This window comes from Nannospalax galili, unplaced genomic scaffold (genome assembly GCF_000622305.1).
Source record: "Nannospalax galili isolate Female #2095 unplaced genomic scaffold, S.galili_v1.0 scaffold346, whole genome shotgun sequence".
Lineage (NCBI taxonomy): Eukaryota > Metazoa > Chordata > Mammalia > Rodentia > Spalacidae > Nannospalax > Nannospalax galili.
In genome coordinates, this window is record NW_008357637.1 from 1,225,721 (window position 1) to 1,242,318 (window position 16,598).

Genomic DNA, 16,598 nt, shown 5'->3' on the forward strand with positions numbered 1-16,598 from the left:
ACCAATGCCCTCACTAGGATGCCAAATTCCATCCATCTAGAAACTTATTATTTACCAACTATGGCATGTACTTGCTACCTTGCTTTTTTGGTTTTCCTTCAAAATCATTTTTAATTGTACATATTTATGGATACAATGTGATCACTGTGCACACCTGCACACACATACATACATATAAACACATTAATAGGTAATGACCAAATAAGGGTCATTAGCATCTCCATATCTTTAAATATTTATCATGTCATTTTGTTAGGAACCCCTCTCTTCTAGTTCTTTATAACATATATAATAAATCGCTGTACACTACAGCCATTGTACTGTGCTGCCAAGCAGTGGTTTACTCAGCTTTTATACCAGGTATATGAAACACCTCCTTCTCTCTGTCTCCATCTTCCTCTTCCCTTTCTACCTTCTAGTGACCACAATCCTACTCTACTTCTGCACTGCCATTTAGTATTATTGCTGCTTTCTCTCTCCATTTAGTAACTGTGGTTCTGATGTACCACGATCTTTTCATTTATAGTACCTGTTAATCATCAGTCAGCAAACAGATGGTCCAGTCAGGTCTGGCCAGCCGAGAGATGAAGCTAAAGCCAGACCCTTGGAAAGCTCCTGCGCCCTCTGCTGGCCCTCTCCAAAGAGACAACTTTCCAAACACAGGGATTCACCTTTTGGGTTTTTTATTTTGTTTTGTTTTTGGGGTTTTTTTGTTTTTTGTTTTTTTTTTTGGTCTTTTTGAGACAGGGTCTCCCTGTAGCCCCAGTTGGCCTGGAACTCACTATTTAAATATTTAAACCAGGTTGTCCTTGAACTCACAGAGATCCACCTAACTCTGCCTCCTTGAACTCACAGAGATCCACCTAACTCTGCCTCCCGGTGCCGGGATCAAAGATGTGCGCTACCAGGCCTGGTTCACCTCTTGGTTTTTACTAAGGGATTTGGGGACTCGGTCCTGGAATGAGACAATTCCTGAATAAAAGAGTGACATCCTTTTTCACACCAAAGAAAAAAATGTCAGAATGAAACTACTTTGAGATAATATTCTATCAAAAGAATTGTGGGAATTTGCATGCTAACTAATAATAATTATTATTTTATTGTTAAACAGGGCTGGAGAGATGGCTCTGTGGTTAAGAGCACTGGTTGCTCTTGCAGAGGACCCAGGTTCAGTTCCCAGTACCCACAAGGAAGCTAACAAACATTTGTAACTCAAGTTCCAGGGGATCCAACGCCCTCTTCTGAATTCTGCAGGCACTGCATGACATGGGTGCACTTATATACATGCAGGCCATACACTCATACACATAAAAACAATAAGAATAAAATATTTAAAACAGTGACAGTAACAATAAAGCCAAGTATGGTATCCCACACTTGTAATTCCAGAATTCCAGAGGCTGAGGCAGAAGTATCTGACTGAGTTCCAGGCCAGTCAGGGGTACAGAGCTAAGATTCTGTCTCAAAAATTTAAAAGGGGGGTGGCAAGATGGCTCAGAAGATAAAGGCATTTGGGGTGCAAGATGGACAATCTGAATTCCAGCTCACACCAGCACCTGGGACGCAGAGGCAGAAAGACTGCTGCAAGTTCAAGGCCAACCTGGTCCACATAAGTGTGTTTCAGGCTAGTCAGTGCTATGTAAGCGAGATCCTGAATAAAAAAACCAAACCAACTAACCAAATAAACAAACAGGATATCTTGATAAGAAATGAGCTTAAGACCAAAAAGGTTAACTTCAGAATCCCAATGTGGGCATGTCTCTGCCCAGAGAAAGCAGCTCCTGCCAGGCTCCCTGGTTTCTACATCACCTAGTATCTATGACATATGAATTATGAAACTAGGTTAAGAATTCTCAAGTTCTGGTCTTGCTTTCTCTTGAATCCTTACAATCACACTGGCTTCTCCTTTATGAACAAAGCATATGGATAGTTTTGTTGACTTGCCAACCTAAAAATCAATATGCATAAGAGGGATGCAGTGAAATTCAATTATAATCACAAAAATGCCGAAAGTGGCAATGATAAACAGAATTAATATATAGGTTGCTTTGTGCCACATATTACTCTAAGTCTTTTTCATGTACAAACCCATTTAGACCTCTCAAGAATTCATTTAACAGATAAGGCAGTGGGGGATGAAGAGATGGCTCGGTGGTTAAGAATACCCAGGTTCAATTCCCCGCACCCACATCAGGCTGGTCACAACCACCTGTAACTCCAGCTCCAGGGGATCTGACAACCTCTTCTGGCCTCTTTGGGGGAGAAAAGACAAAATGCCGACAGAGAGGGGTTAAGTAATTCTAGTTATTTAGGGTGAGGCTGGACTCTGAACCCAGGCAGCCTGGGACCTGGCTCATTTTAACCACTCAATCCTGCTGCTTCTCTACAAAAGATATGTGTTCACACATTGGAAATTTCAGAACAGCTCTAGATTTATTGATTTATTGAAAAGTTACAGAGTGTCTGAATATCTGACATAGCTCCCCACTATTAAACTCTTACATCAGTTTGGTGTATTTGTTACAATTAATGACTTGGTAGTAATACATTATGAAAAACTTACGTCCATACTTAACCCATATTTGCCTTCATTTCTCCCTAATGTCCTTTCTCTCTTCCAAAATCCCAACCAGGACACCACATTACAATTAGTTAGTTGTCACATTTGATGAGGCTCTTGCTTCTGAAAGACTTTTCTTATATTTCAAAGACCTTGAGTTTTGAGTACTGGGTATTTTGTAGATTTTCTTCAGTTAATGTTTATCATGTTTTTCTTGTGACTAGATTAAGGATATGGGGCTTGTTTTGATGTGGGTTTGGTACCAGGGATTTAACCCAGGCCCTAACACATGCTAGGCAAGCACTTTATCACTGAGCTCTAGTTCCAGCCTAAGGTTATGGCTTTCATGGAGGGAAATCACAAAGATATAATGCTACTCTTATGAAATCATATCAAGAGCAAATGCTCTCAACATGGCTTATCTCCCCTGATGTTAATCTTGATCACCTGGCTGAGGTGACACTTGACAAGATCCTCTACTGTAAAATTAGCCCCACTCCTCTACACAGTTCTGTATTCTTTGGAAAGAATCCACTAAGCAGAGCTACAATTTAGAAGTCGGAGGTTGGTAATCAGATTAGTGCTGCTGTCAGCTTTGGCCATAATAGTTCGTAGGCGAGGAAGAGATATTTTTTTCTGTGATTAAGGTGCCCATGCTCCTATAAACAACCCTAATGAAACTTACTGAGCTAGAATAAAAAACTTCAAAATTGAAGGGGGTGGGATTAGCAGAAGTAGGAGAGATACAAGAGGAGTAATGGGGTGAATATAGCTGAAATACACTACACATATGAAAATGTCATATTGAAACTCATGATTATGTATAATGGTATATGCTAATGAAAACATTAAACAAGAGAGCCTAGAAGAGGGGTACAGGCCAAACTGGGATACTGGGATATACTGTTCAAGTAAAACATAAAAATTAAAGCACAAAAAAGAATTGAGGGGTTGGAGGCTGGAGATGTCTCAATGGGTAAAGTGCTTGCTGTGTAAGCATGAAGATCTGAGTTCCTTAGTACTCACATAAAAGTCAGGTGCACTGGTGCAGGTCTATAACCCCAGTGCTTGGTGGGCAGAGACAGGCAGATCCTGGGTACCTGATGGCCAGCCAACCTTGCCAAAACAGCAAGCTTCAGGTTCAGTGAGAGATGTTGTCTCAAAACATAAGGTAGAGAGTGATAGAGGAAACCTAGAGTTGATCTCCTGCTTTCATAAGTACATACACGTGCACATACATATGTATACCACATACATGCATATAACACACACACACAAATAAAAACATGTAAGAGGGTTATATCTCACCCATTCAAGCACAGATTATCTACATAAAAATTTGGCCTCTTTTGTATGGGAGATTTTTCTCCATTCATTTGTCTTCTCTTTTGTTTGTATCACTATGGATGTGAACATTTATTAAACTTTGTGTTATAACCCAATAGAACTTTATATTGCTGGCCAGTGTTCCAACTTTGGGAGAAGCTCTTTGAGAACTCTTTCAGATGGCTCTTGTATTCTTTTGACATACCCCATGCTTTTATTTTTTAGCATTTCCACACTTTCTGGTCCTACAAGATGCTGCAGGCCCATCTTGTTTATTCCTGATCCAATAATACAACCAGCCATGGAGCCTTTGTTCCTTGTGATAGAGAATAGTCTGCACACTGAGTATGTTCTTTGCTACTAGGTTGTCTTTGTTTCTGGGCCCTCTCAGTTGCAAAGCAAGAAAAAGCATGTACATAACAAACCAACCTGATTCACATCTATATAAATGTTCCATCTGTATCTGCATTAAACTGGGGGTCATACCTGCTAGATCAAGAGCTGCTGCCTCACAAATCATGCCATGCCCACTTGCAGTCTCTGTCTTAGGACAAAGATCTGCCTCAGGATGGGAAAAGCAAGCCCAGCCTCCCCCTTGCTGCCCAGGACCAAGGCAACTTTGAATCCTGGCTCACTCTTCCTGCCTTGTGACTCCTCTCATGTAGGTGAGGCCAGGCTAGAATACATGGCGTGGAACTTACTGCCTCACACCCAAAAAAATCTATTCCTCTCTGTCTCTGAACTGAGGGGTCTGCCTCTCCCTTTAGGACATCACCATGCTATATAAATGGTGGCTATTTCTTCCAATGCTCTCTACCTTCAAGGCCTGATCACAGCTGTCTGTAGGCATGAGGCTCTTTCTTAATAATGTTCATTCTGAAGGGTAGCCTCAAGTGGGTTTCCTTTCTACAGACCTCTTTTATTTCTTTCTAACATATGGTGCTGAAACCTCTCGTTCTTTCTTTTAAATTTCTAATGGAGCCAGCTTCTTTGACCCTAATCTGCTACTGCATGCATCATGCTAGCTTTCCATCTTTTCTTGTTTCTGCTCCAATAGTAAGAAGCCTGGTTTTCTCACCACTGTCCAATTACTAATTGTTCAATTCCAGCATACATGCATAGTGAAAAATTAAGGGGATGTGAGAAGGGAAAGAAGGTCCTCACCCTAGGGGATCTAGTTTGCCTTTCCTGTTAATTATCAGGAAACTTACAGCTGATAAAATCAAGATTGCCTGCAGAGTCAATATTACTCTTTTCAAGAAACTAGTCAAACAAGGATGTTTAAGAATAACAAACTATGCTTATCAAGAGTCAAAATGTTTGTAATCTTGAATTTAACAGTGTTAGCACCCCTCTTTCATCCCTAAACCCAAACTTTTCACTTCATAAAACCATCTTACAATTTCATTTACAAAAAGGAAAGAGAAATAAGCAAGTTAGCTCTTACACTTTTACTTAATATTTAAACTCTACTTAAAATGCTAAGTGTTGCTTAATCCCCAAACCTTGCTGTAAAATGCATCCTCTGAGCAGTGAAATTTAGGGTCACAGAAATGCATATATATGTGTGTGTGTGTGTGTGTGTGTGTGTGTGTGTATGTGTGTGTGTGTCTCTTTCTAATGCCCATGCTTAAATCTAATGTGTCTATTCTCCCTTATAAACTTGCTAACTTTGATTTACTGCAGCTGGTTTTGAAATGCTTTTCAGTGTAGTCAAGGGTCCCGCTTTACCTGAATGGAGGTCTGTAAGGAAGAAGGGAATTTGTGGCAGTATGGGCTGTGTATCCCCAGCAATCATGACAATACCTCCATGGGAAACTCATGCCTTTAGCCTTACAGAGTTGCTCACATCAGCACTTTTCTCCTGATCCCTTTCAGCAAAGTCACTGTATACTTCTTTTTAAACATTTTCATTTATTATTTTAATTATTTTACGTGTCTGAGTGTATTGCCTGCATGTACGTAAGTGCACCTGTGTCATGCAATGCCCATGAAGGTCAGAAAAGTGCATCAGGATTCCCCGGAACTAGAGTTATGGATGGTTGTTAGCTGCCATGTGGGTGCTGGGTACCAGACCCTGGTCTTCTGTAAGAGAGCTAGTGCTCTTAACTGCTGAGCCATTTATCCAGCTCCCGTTGTATACATCTGTGGGGTTTTCTGTTTTGTTTCAGGGGGATTTGGGAGGAGCAGTAGTACTGGGGATGGAACCTAGGGCCTTGCACATGTTAGGCAAGCAGTGTAGCCTGAGCTATACAACCACAGTCCACATGGCATATATTATATATACAACTGTATTCTTTCCTTGTAGCCTGCATTCTGTCCTGGAATCCTCACTCCCCCTAGGTTATGCATACCTTAAGATTCTCCATGGGGTTAAAGGTGTAGCTTTGTGATGTTGTGTAGTTAGCATATACAAGGGATTGGGTTTGATCTCCAGCACCCCCCCTGCAAAAAAAAATAAAGCTCCATGGGACTGTAAACCTCCGAGTTTTAACAAATGCATGTCATCACTATAGTATTATATAAAATAGTTTCTTATTCTAAAAAAAAAACAAAAAACAAAAAACCCCAAACATCCCCAGTGTAACTTAATAAACCCTCTTCCTTTCTGTTGCAGGATTCCTAACAGAGAATGCACTGGGTATCATATTTGCTTCTCATTCTTTCCTTCTTACATCATGTTCATATTTGTAAACATATGTGATCTCACTTCAGTACTAAATGGATCCACTCAGCAGATGCCTGAGCAAACCCCAGAGAGAGTAAGTGGCTTGGTCATGATCTCAGTGAGTGATGGTGCTGCCACGAGGACACGTCTTTGACTCTGGGTATGATGCTCTTCCCACTATACAATCCTCCTTTTCAGGGGAAGTGGAATTGGCTGTGCAGTGGGACAAGAGGATGAGTGGATTGGAGTGGCATAAGTGCTCACCTAGATTCTGTTCTACATTAACTAAAGCTTTTACAGTAAAAATATGAGGAAGCAGACTCCAGCTCTAGAAATATGGTGAACTTGATATCTCAGAAGCCTTTCTGCTATACAACACCCCCCAAATGATAGGCAAATGATTTCTTTAAATATTTTGTTAACATACATCACTGAGTCAGCAAGCAAGAAAGAGAAATTCTCAGAAACCAGAATTCCAGAGCAGAATGAACACTGGAGTCAGCAGTTACCCAATTCCACAATGCATGAAGACCAAAATATAGCACAACATTCATCTAAATAAACTCATTTAGTTTAATGTTAGGAAATACATTCATGCAATTGACATTATCAAAATAAAGGGGAAAAACCAAGATCTTAGCAGCAGACAAATACAGAACATTTGATAAAATTCAGTATCTATTTATAACCAAATATCAAATAAGCAAAACGTTTAGGCAATATAGAACTGAGGAGAATTTCATTAACCCAATAAAGGGAAGCTGCCAACAACCTACAATGGTATCCTCAATGGTGAAATACTAGATGCATTCTCTTTATAAATATGAGAGCAAGTGTGTTCATTGGTTCTACTCAGCAGTACACTGCAAGTCCTAGTCAACACAGTAAAAAGGAAACAGAATTAAAAACAAAAGAGCTAAGAAATAGCAAAACTGTCACAATTTCCTGAGGGATTATCAACACAGAAAAAAACCTTGCAAACCTACAAATGATGATTATTATTTCCAGAGGAAGTCTGGAAAGTTTGCTAAGTAAAAGATCACGCTACAGAAACAAGTACAAGATGACTCAGCTGGTAAAGGTGCTTGCCACCAAGCCTGACAACGTGAGTTCAATGCCCAGGACCACATGAAGGATAGAACTGACTCTGACAAGTGACAAGTTGTACTCTGACCTCCACATGTGTACCATGGCATGCACATGCCCCCCCCAAGGAAATAAATAAAATAAACGCAATAAAATAAATTTTAAAATCAAACTTAACAATATAGCTTTTAGTCAGGCATGGTAGTGCATTCCTGCAATCCCAACACTGGGGAGGCTTTGGCGGGAAGATCAAAAGTTGAGGCCAGCCTGGGCTGCAAAACAAATATGTATAAATATATAGCATTTATAACATTGCTTAAAAATATAAGCCAGCCTGGGGGTGTAGGGAGATCCTGTCTCAAAATGACATTAAAAAAATGCAAATAGCAAAACAAAAACAAAAGAAGACACTTCTGAAGAAGTGAATAAGGTACAAGCCTTGCCTTACCAGCTTTCAGGCTTCATTATAAAACTGTAATAATTAGGTAGTCAGGTATTAGTCCAGAGAGAGAAAAATAGAACAGAGACTAGAATAGATGTGCACATGCCATGGCTTAAATATGGTTCAAATGTGCCCACCAAAGGTTTGGCACTTTTAAAGCTTAGTCCCCAGTTCCCAGTGCTGAGCTGTGGTGGAACCTTTAAGCAGGGTCTAGTAGAAGGGTACTGGGCCACTGGGGGCATGGTTCATGGGAAGGATTAATATAGTTTCCACTGTAGTTAGTTCCCAGTTCCTTTTTTTAAAAAAATGTGCAGGAGTGTTTTGACTGCATGTGTGTAGGTACACCACATGAGTGCAATGCCCATGGAGGCCAGAAGAGGGCACTGAATCCCTTGGAACTGGAGTTATAGATGGTTGTTAGTCACCATGTGGGTGCTGGGAACTGAATACAGGTCCACTGCAAAAGCAGCCAGTGCTCTTAACCACCTCTCCAGTACTAGTTCTCAGGAGTTCTTATAAAGAGAGCAAGTATGGCCTCTGAATCTCCCTGGCTTCTGTCTCACCATCTGCTCTCTTGCTCTCATCTATGTTTCCATTATGATGTACATCACCAGCCAGGTTGTGATGCAGTCAAGATGGCCTTCATAAGAAGCCAAACAAAGGGCCATTGAATCCTGGACTTTCAGTTTACAGAACTGGGAACTGAATAAACTTCTTGATTAAGTACCCAGCCTCAGATATTTTTTTATAGCAACAAAAGATGGCTAAATCCTCCATATGTGTAATTTGATCTACAACAGAGCTAACACTGCAGATCTGCACTGAAATGAAGGAAAACTCAATAAATGATTCTGGACAAGTGGTTATTCATGTATGAAAAAAATAACAAAATGGATTACCAATTTATATCATACCCCAACTAATCCCACTCTCAAAGACTTAAATGAGAAAGACAATAATTTATTTAGAGCTTTAGGGGAAAAAAGTGAATATCTTTATGACATCAAGGTAAGGTTTCTCAACAGTTAAAAGGTTTTAACACAGGTTGATTTTTATATGTTTAAGTTAAAAGTTGCTTTTTCTGTATAGTAACAAGTCACAAACTGGGAGAAGGTATTTGCAACATACATCACAATGAAAGATTAGTATGTAAAAACATACCAAGCATTCTTCACATTAAAATGATAGACAATGCAATAGAAAAAGAGCAAAAGTCAGATCAGGTTTGCACAGGAAGGGCAGAAAACATTACAAAAGACACCCAACTGTACTTACAATGTTGGTGGGTGCTGCACAGTGACATAATAATGGTATAATTTTATATGTATTAAACTGGAGGAAATGTAAGAGAATCAATAATACAAGTGTAGGCAAGAATGAGAAGGAATGAGAAGTCTTACATTCTGCTGATGAAGTATAAACTGTGGGCCTGTGAGATGGCTCAGTGGAGAATATGTCCTTACCACCAAGTCCGAGTTCAATTCCCAGAACCTACATGGCAGAAGGGGAGAACAGACTCCCACAAGTTGTCCTCTGACCTCTGCATGCATACCATGGCATGCACGCACTGCTCCCAAATAAATGAATAATTAAAAATAATTATAATTTGCTACAAATAGCTAAAAAGGCAATATATTACCTAATTAATTTGAAGATGTACAGGCCCTGTAATCCAATAATCCAATGTCTAAGTACCCATGTGGACTAACTCCTTGGTGGGCAGAATTATGAAAGAGATTTCCAAGATTCTTGCCCCTCACTCTCCAAGCATCATACTTTTTCTGTAGAGTCCTGAGTGAGCACAGGATCTGTGAACATGATGGATGTTCACTTCCTTGATGCCATCTTAGAGGAAGTCAGAGACATTTTCCCACTGGCACTGAAGAAGCAAATAGCCATGCTTGTGGAATGGCTTCTCTTGGAGCTGAGGGCCTCAGTCCCATAACTGCAAGGAGGCAGATTCTATTCTGGTGAAGCATTCCCTCCAGATCTAACAGGATCACTGCCATCGCGAAACAGAATTACTTGGGTGACCTTCAGAATACCCTCGTCCCCAAAATAAGCAGAACAATTTAGCAATAGCTAGTGCCATGACAATGAAGCTGCTGACATTACCAGCTAGGAGCTGAGAGAAGGGTTACCAGACCCACATTGGAGACTCCAGCTACTACTCCCTCCTGTCCCCCAGCTACAGATAATTTGGGGAAGGGATGCTAGAACATAAAGGAAGTGGAAGGTTTACAAGGATGTTGCTGCTCTCATGAGTCATCACTCAGCATGGGTGATACAGATGTTTTTGAGTTACCCATGCACCTATAAGAAACTCCAACAAGCTGGGCTGGTGGTGCATGCCTTTAATCCTAGCGCTTGGGAGGCAGAAGCAGGCAGATCTATGTGAGATCAAGCTCAGCCTGGTCTACATAGCGAGTTCCAGGCCAGCTGGGGATACAGGGACACCCTGTTTCAAAAAGACCAAATTAAAAATAAGTAAACAAATGAACAAACTACATCCTGAACTTGTTTACATCTTGTCAACTCTCCTGGTACTATTCTAGCCCAAAATACCACCTACTACCTCTTGTCTCCTTACAGTCTCTACTGCCCTCTTAGGCAGGACTCCTTAAACTTTTTCCTCTCACAACCTCTCTTTAACCAAGAAAGTTTTACACAACCCCGAGTCTATAGGTATATAAAATAGCTATGCAAATAAAATATTTACTGATAAAAATTCATAAGGAAATTTATTTTAAAGTAAGTCTTTGGTATATATAATTTTATCATTTATTAAAGATAAAAGAAAATTTGCATACTAATGAGATAGATGTGCTTGTATACTTTTATATGAAGGATTAATTCTTGGCGCTTGAGAGATGGTGCGAGCATGAGGACCTGAGTTTGGATCCCCAGCATCCATGTAAAAAGCAAGGTGTGGTTGCATGTGTCTGTAACCCTAGTACGATGCAGGCAAAAATCGGGAGATTCCCAGAACTATTGGCTGGTCTAGCAAATTGGTACACAGAGGGCTCAATCAGAGACCCTGCCTCAAAGAAAACATAGAGCAATGAAAAAAGAAACTCAGTAGCAACCTATGACCTCTGCAAGTATGCACACACACATCTGCATGCACACATATACTATATACAAAAATTTGTAAAAATAATTAAAACTCGAATGAATATTTGTGATCATAAGATATAGAGAATCTTCAAAGTTTTTTCCAGAGTTGCTTGATACTTTGATTTTATAATCATCAATGCTGGGAAGGCCACTCTGCATAAGTGAATAACACAAAGTGGCAGAAATAGGTTAGGGGCCATTTCAGAAATTACTGAAAAATCTATCCTCATCACAAGCCAAAATTCATTTCACAATTTTTTATAAAACCCAAGCCTGCAACTCAAATAGCAACTTTTAGAATCAAACACTCTAACACAATACAATCTAAAGACATACTAATTTGATACTCACATGCTGAGGAATAATGTACTAAAAGTTTTTGTTTCCCACAGTTTAGCCATTACATTTCTATTAAGAACAGAAAGCTTTGCATGCAGAGTCAAAACAGTGCAATTCATAGCACATACACACATGTATCATAGTATAAAATAGTCTTGAATTGGAGCTAAGGTGTTCAGGAAGTGTGTGTGGGTGTTATGTGGTAAGACAACATGCATAATGCAAAGTATGCATATTGTGTTCTTAGAACCAAAGCTGCAGCAAAATTGTGCAAGCAACATGAGTGAGCACCGTCAGAAAACCCTTGAATTTGTCATACATTTGATTTTGAATTAATTCCTGGTTGTGCGTTCAGAATCCCTTTACTGGTGCCAAATTTTTGTGACACCCCCCACATTTCAAATATGTGATCCCATAATGGGTTGCAATTCACAGTTGAAAAAGCTGGGCCTGTGAGTACATTCTCCATACTACAGCCAAATTTACATTATTGAAACTCAAATTAGAACATGGTGCTCTGTGCCTCAAAGCCTCCTATGGTTTTCTATCACAACAGAATCACATTCAAACCCCTTACCACCCTGAAAGGCTGAACATGACTTGGACCCAACCTACCACTCCCAGTTTAGCTTCCTCCAGTACACAGATGGGCCATACCAGCCTCCAGGACATTTTAGAATAAACTAGATTTGTTGTTACAAGCCTTAGGAACCCTCTCTTTACCTTGAACTCTCTCTTTACCTGGATGCTTTCATTTGTTTGAGACAGGGTCTCACTCTATAATTCTGTAGCCCAGGCTAGCCTCAAACCAGGTCTGATCTGCTTGCCTCAGCCTCCTTGAGTATTGGGATTATAGTCATGAGCCACAACACTTTCTTTTACCTGAGATCAGCCTTCCACATCTCTGAAGGTTCAGCTGGAAAGCTCCTTCTTCGGAGAGACCTTTTCTGACCACTTTAACTAATACCAGGTCCCAGTTTCACTTTCCTTACAATGCATCACTTCCCATTACCGGAAAAGTCTATGCTGTGAACCCATGATGAACAGATGCAATAGAATACTGTCTATCTGCTCCTCCCCAAACAAAGACTATGTCTGACACAGTTACTGTTAGGTCCTATGCCAAACAGTTCCCAGCACATACAGATGACAATAATTAAATGTTGAATGAATGGCTGGCAACAGCCTTGCTTCAAATTTCTTTGTTTCTGAACAAACATTCAAAGCTTGAATGCCATGATGAACAGATGCAATAGAATACTGTCTATCTGCTCCTCCCCAAACAAAGACTATGTCTGACACAGTTACTGTTAGGTCCTATGCCAAACAGTTCCCAGCACATACAGATGACAATAATTAAATGTTGAATGAATGGCTGGCAACAGCCTTGCTTCAAATTTCTTTGTTTCTGAACAAACATTCAAAGCTTGAATGTTGAATGTATCTTATCTTTAAAATATCAAGGCTAGGATATAAGCATTCTGTCAACATAAAACAAAGAACAGAAGGAGAAAAAAAAAAAAAGAACCAATATTTATTTTACTCCCCAAACTAGAGAAGTTATTTTCTGAGCATAAGCTGCAACTGTGTAGAATTCTTAGGGATTTAAGTGTTTGGAAAGTTACTTCTTATTTTACATTATAGTTTCCTATTGATTTAAAGAACAAGAGGAGAGTAAATCTGCATCTATGTTGAAAGCACTTAGCTGATATTCTATACAAACACTGGTTTTGTAGTCATTCATTCATCAACATATACATAATTAAACACATTTTAAGCAATGTCATAAAAAGTAAAAAGGCAGGTGGGGCTGGAGAGATGGCTCAGCAGTTAAGAACACTGGTTGTTCTTTCAGACGACCTGGGTTCAAATCCCAGCACCCACATGGCAGCTAACAACTGTCTGTAACTCCAGTCCCAGGGGATCCGATGCCCTCTTCTGACCTTTGTGGCACTGCATGACAATGGGTGCACTTACCTACATGCAGGCAATATACACATACACATAAAATAAAAATAAATTTAAAAAAAAAGTAAAAAGGCAGGATGACCTCACTACTCATTTTCTGCCCAGGTTAGTTGAATACAGTGCTACAAGCATATAAATAGTAACCTGAGGGCATAGACAGGGCTGCTTAGTGAAGGGGTCAGGAAAAGGGTCCAAGCAGAACTGTAACATCTGGGAAGAATCTTGAGCTTAATGACTAAGAGAAAGGGAGCTCTAAGGAAGACTTCAAGGCAAACTGGCTTGAGTAGGTAGACAAACATTAGAACCACAAGAGCAAAGCTGAAGGGTGGCCAAAGAGATGAGTTGACAATGTGAGTGTCCTACACACTGCACTAAGGAGTTCTGATCTGTCCTCTATGGACCTTTTATTTTCAATTTGATAAAAATCTTTTTAAAAAGAAAAGTAAGTTTAACAAAAAGACACTCTGGATCATCTAGATGACCACTTTTACCTGAGTGCTGTCCCAGGATTTCAGATCACACATTTGTGTGCAGGAGTGCACTACTCACCAAACTGGACCACTCGTCATTAGTGCAGAGTAATAAGGAAGAAATGAAAACTAACATATGTAAAGGATGTTGGCCCAGTGAAAGGCAAATGAAGTCATGACACTGCTAACAAAGAGGGCTCTCTCTCTCTCTCTCTCTCTCTCTCTCTCTCTCTCTCTCTCTCTGTGTGTGTGTGTGTGTGTGTGTGTGTGTGTGTATTTTAGCTAAAGCTGGTGGCAGGGGGGCATAGAATAATCTCTGATACTAGGAAAATACGGACAGGTCTTAGAAGGTATGCCACGAGGTCAAGACAGACTGATTCACTTTCAGAATGTCTAAGGTCAAGCAAAACAGTATTAATGATCAAAATGAATATGTATTCATTTGAATTTATTAGCCTTATAGTTTTGCTTCATTTAACTTATAAATACCTGGGTTTTATAGTTGTACAAAGGATACAATATAAGGAGTTTATATGTAGTGTTTTATTGCACATCTTTAACATACTAAAAATATTTTAAATTAACAAAGGAAGATCCTGAGTTGGATTTTGGTTTGAGAAAATCTGTGGGTGACTGTGAACTTGCAACTTGCAAGTGACAGCTTTGTGCATTAGAAAAATCATTTTGCAAAAACTGTGGAGCGTTGGACCTGAAGGGATTCAAGAACAGACAGAATGGACAGTCAGAAGACTGTTTAAAAATATGATAAAAACAGTATGGCATTAAATTACTCAGATGAAATGAAGATTTGATGGATAATAGAATGAAAAGGACTTGACTGTGGGGGAGGCAGAGACAGTCTAATGATACTACCTTAGGTATCTCAGCAGTAAGATACATACCACAGGAAGGGAACATTCCAGAACGCTTGGTTTTAGGAGTGAAGGAGTGGGGCTGTACAAGCTGTCCATACTTGTGTACTTCTTGCTACCACAACAGCCCCAGCCTGCTCACTGACTGTAGACAATGGTGAAAGAAACCACTCACTGTGAGGTTGTATGGGTCAAACTCAATGCCACTCAGGAAGAACTGAAAAACATTTATAGGAAACTAGCCTTGAAGTCCCCCCTTGAAGGAATCCAAATGAAGAACAAAAGTTTAAACAGTTTTTTTCAAGTTTACAGAGTTCTCAAAGGAGAACAAGCAGTTCAGGAGGGTGGAGAAAGTGGCAATTTTGGCTCCCACATGGATTTCTTTGATGTACTTTTTTGGTGGTAGGAGGGTACAAAGAGAAAAGAGGGGCAAAAGTATAGTGCCTCAGCTCTCAGTAACCTTAGTTGATTTATATGATGGTCCAGTAAGAGAACCGGCTCAGCAAAAGAACATGGTTTGTGATCCTTCAAGGAAGGATGAGGTGGTAAGAAAGGAGCAGTAGAGTGCTGTCCCACCTGCTGAGGTACTGGGATGCAAATACAAATTCAGTGGATAGGATGGTAACATTTCAACAAATTAGTCAGTGTGCATGGAGTACCAGGGTGATGGGGAATGGACCAGTCCTAAAGCCAGATGTAAAGCTGTAATGGAAGGAAGATAGTTCAAGAGAAGAAGATTCTAGAAATTCCTATTGCCAGACATGAAAGATGTCTAGAAGACAGCATTCCACAATGAAGGAGAACAAGAATCAGGACTGCAGCCAGGAGATATTACCATTATGTTAGATCAGAAAGACTTCCTTACTCTTACCAAAAGCCCTTTCCTTGTGTTTGGACACACAGCTGGCCAAAGTATTGTATGCCTTCTAATACAGAACCCTTGACAACCGAAGCACAGTTACCACCTCTCATCCCCAGGTCACATGGCCAACCCTGGTGCTATTTATATCACATGGGTGCTAAATGAAGGCATGCCAATAACATATCATCGGCCTTGTGAAAAGAGACAATTATGGAGTTTAACTTACACTTTCCTGAAAATCTTTGTTGGAAAAACACCTTTGTGAGTGGAGATAAACGAGACTGATGAAATGGATCTGGTAGAACTGGTAGACTTTAACCCATATCAGGAAAGAGAGCACCAGTGTAATGGAGCAGCACATGAGGTGATGCCCATTGTCCCTGAAGGGGTAGTCAGTGTCCAGCCTCTTCACAGGCCAGCAAATGACTCACTGCCCGCACTTTATATGCAGGAGTGCACAAGGAAGGGCTGGAATCATAATATGCCTGCTACAGGCTACTGTTTTTAATATTCAATTACAGTAGTGTATTAAAAGTTAAATGAAAAATGAACACAAATATAAAAGCTCATGGTGGGGGGGGATGATGGTGTGGGGGAGACCAAAGAGAAAAGAGTGGGCAGAGGGAAGAAAAGAGAGACACGATGAGTTCAATTGAGCAATGATTTGCATTTCATTTCAGCTAAAGAAAATTCAGCTATGTTTTTCTGGGTTCCAGTTTTCTCAGTGACAGCTGCATTCATGAATTACCAAATTAACTATTGTAGTGCTTTCTAAATATACACAAAGCACTCTGCCCTATGCTAAAAGCAAGCCATGAAAAATCAACAGAAGCCAGGGCCGGAAGGAAATGCATCATCAAGGGTAAAAAGAGATACAGGCTTTAAAAA

The 16,598-nt window shown here is 40.0% G+C and overlaps 1 protein-coding gene and 1 pseudogene across 3 annotated transcripts in view; one reads left to right on the forward strand and one right to left on the reverse strand.

The window, feature by feature from the left end:
- Mettl8 (methyltransferase like 8) overlaps positions 1 to 16,598 on the reverse strand; it is a 124,814-nt gene that overhangs the window by 107,166 nt on the left and 1,050 nt on the right. The gene's annotated exons all lie outside the window — the stretch shown is intronic.
- LOC103751805 lies at positions 15,003 to 15,792 on the forward strand (annotated as a pseudogene).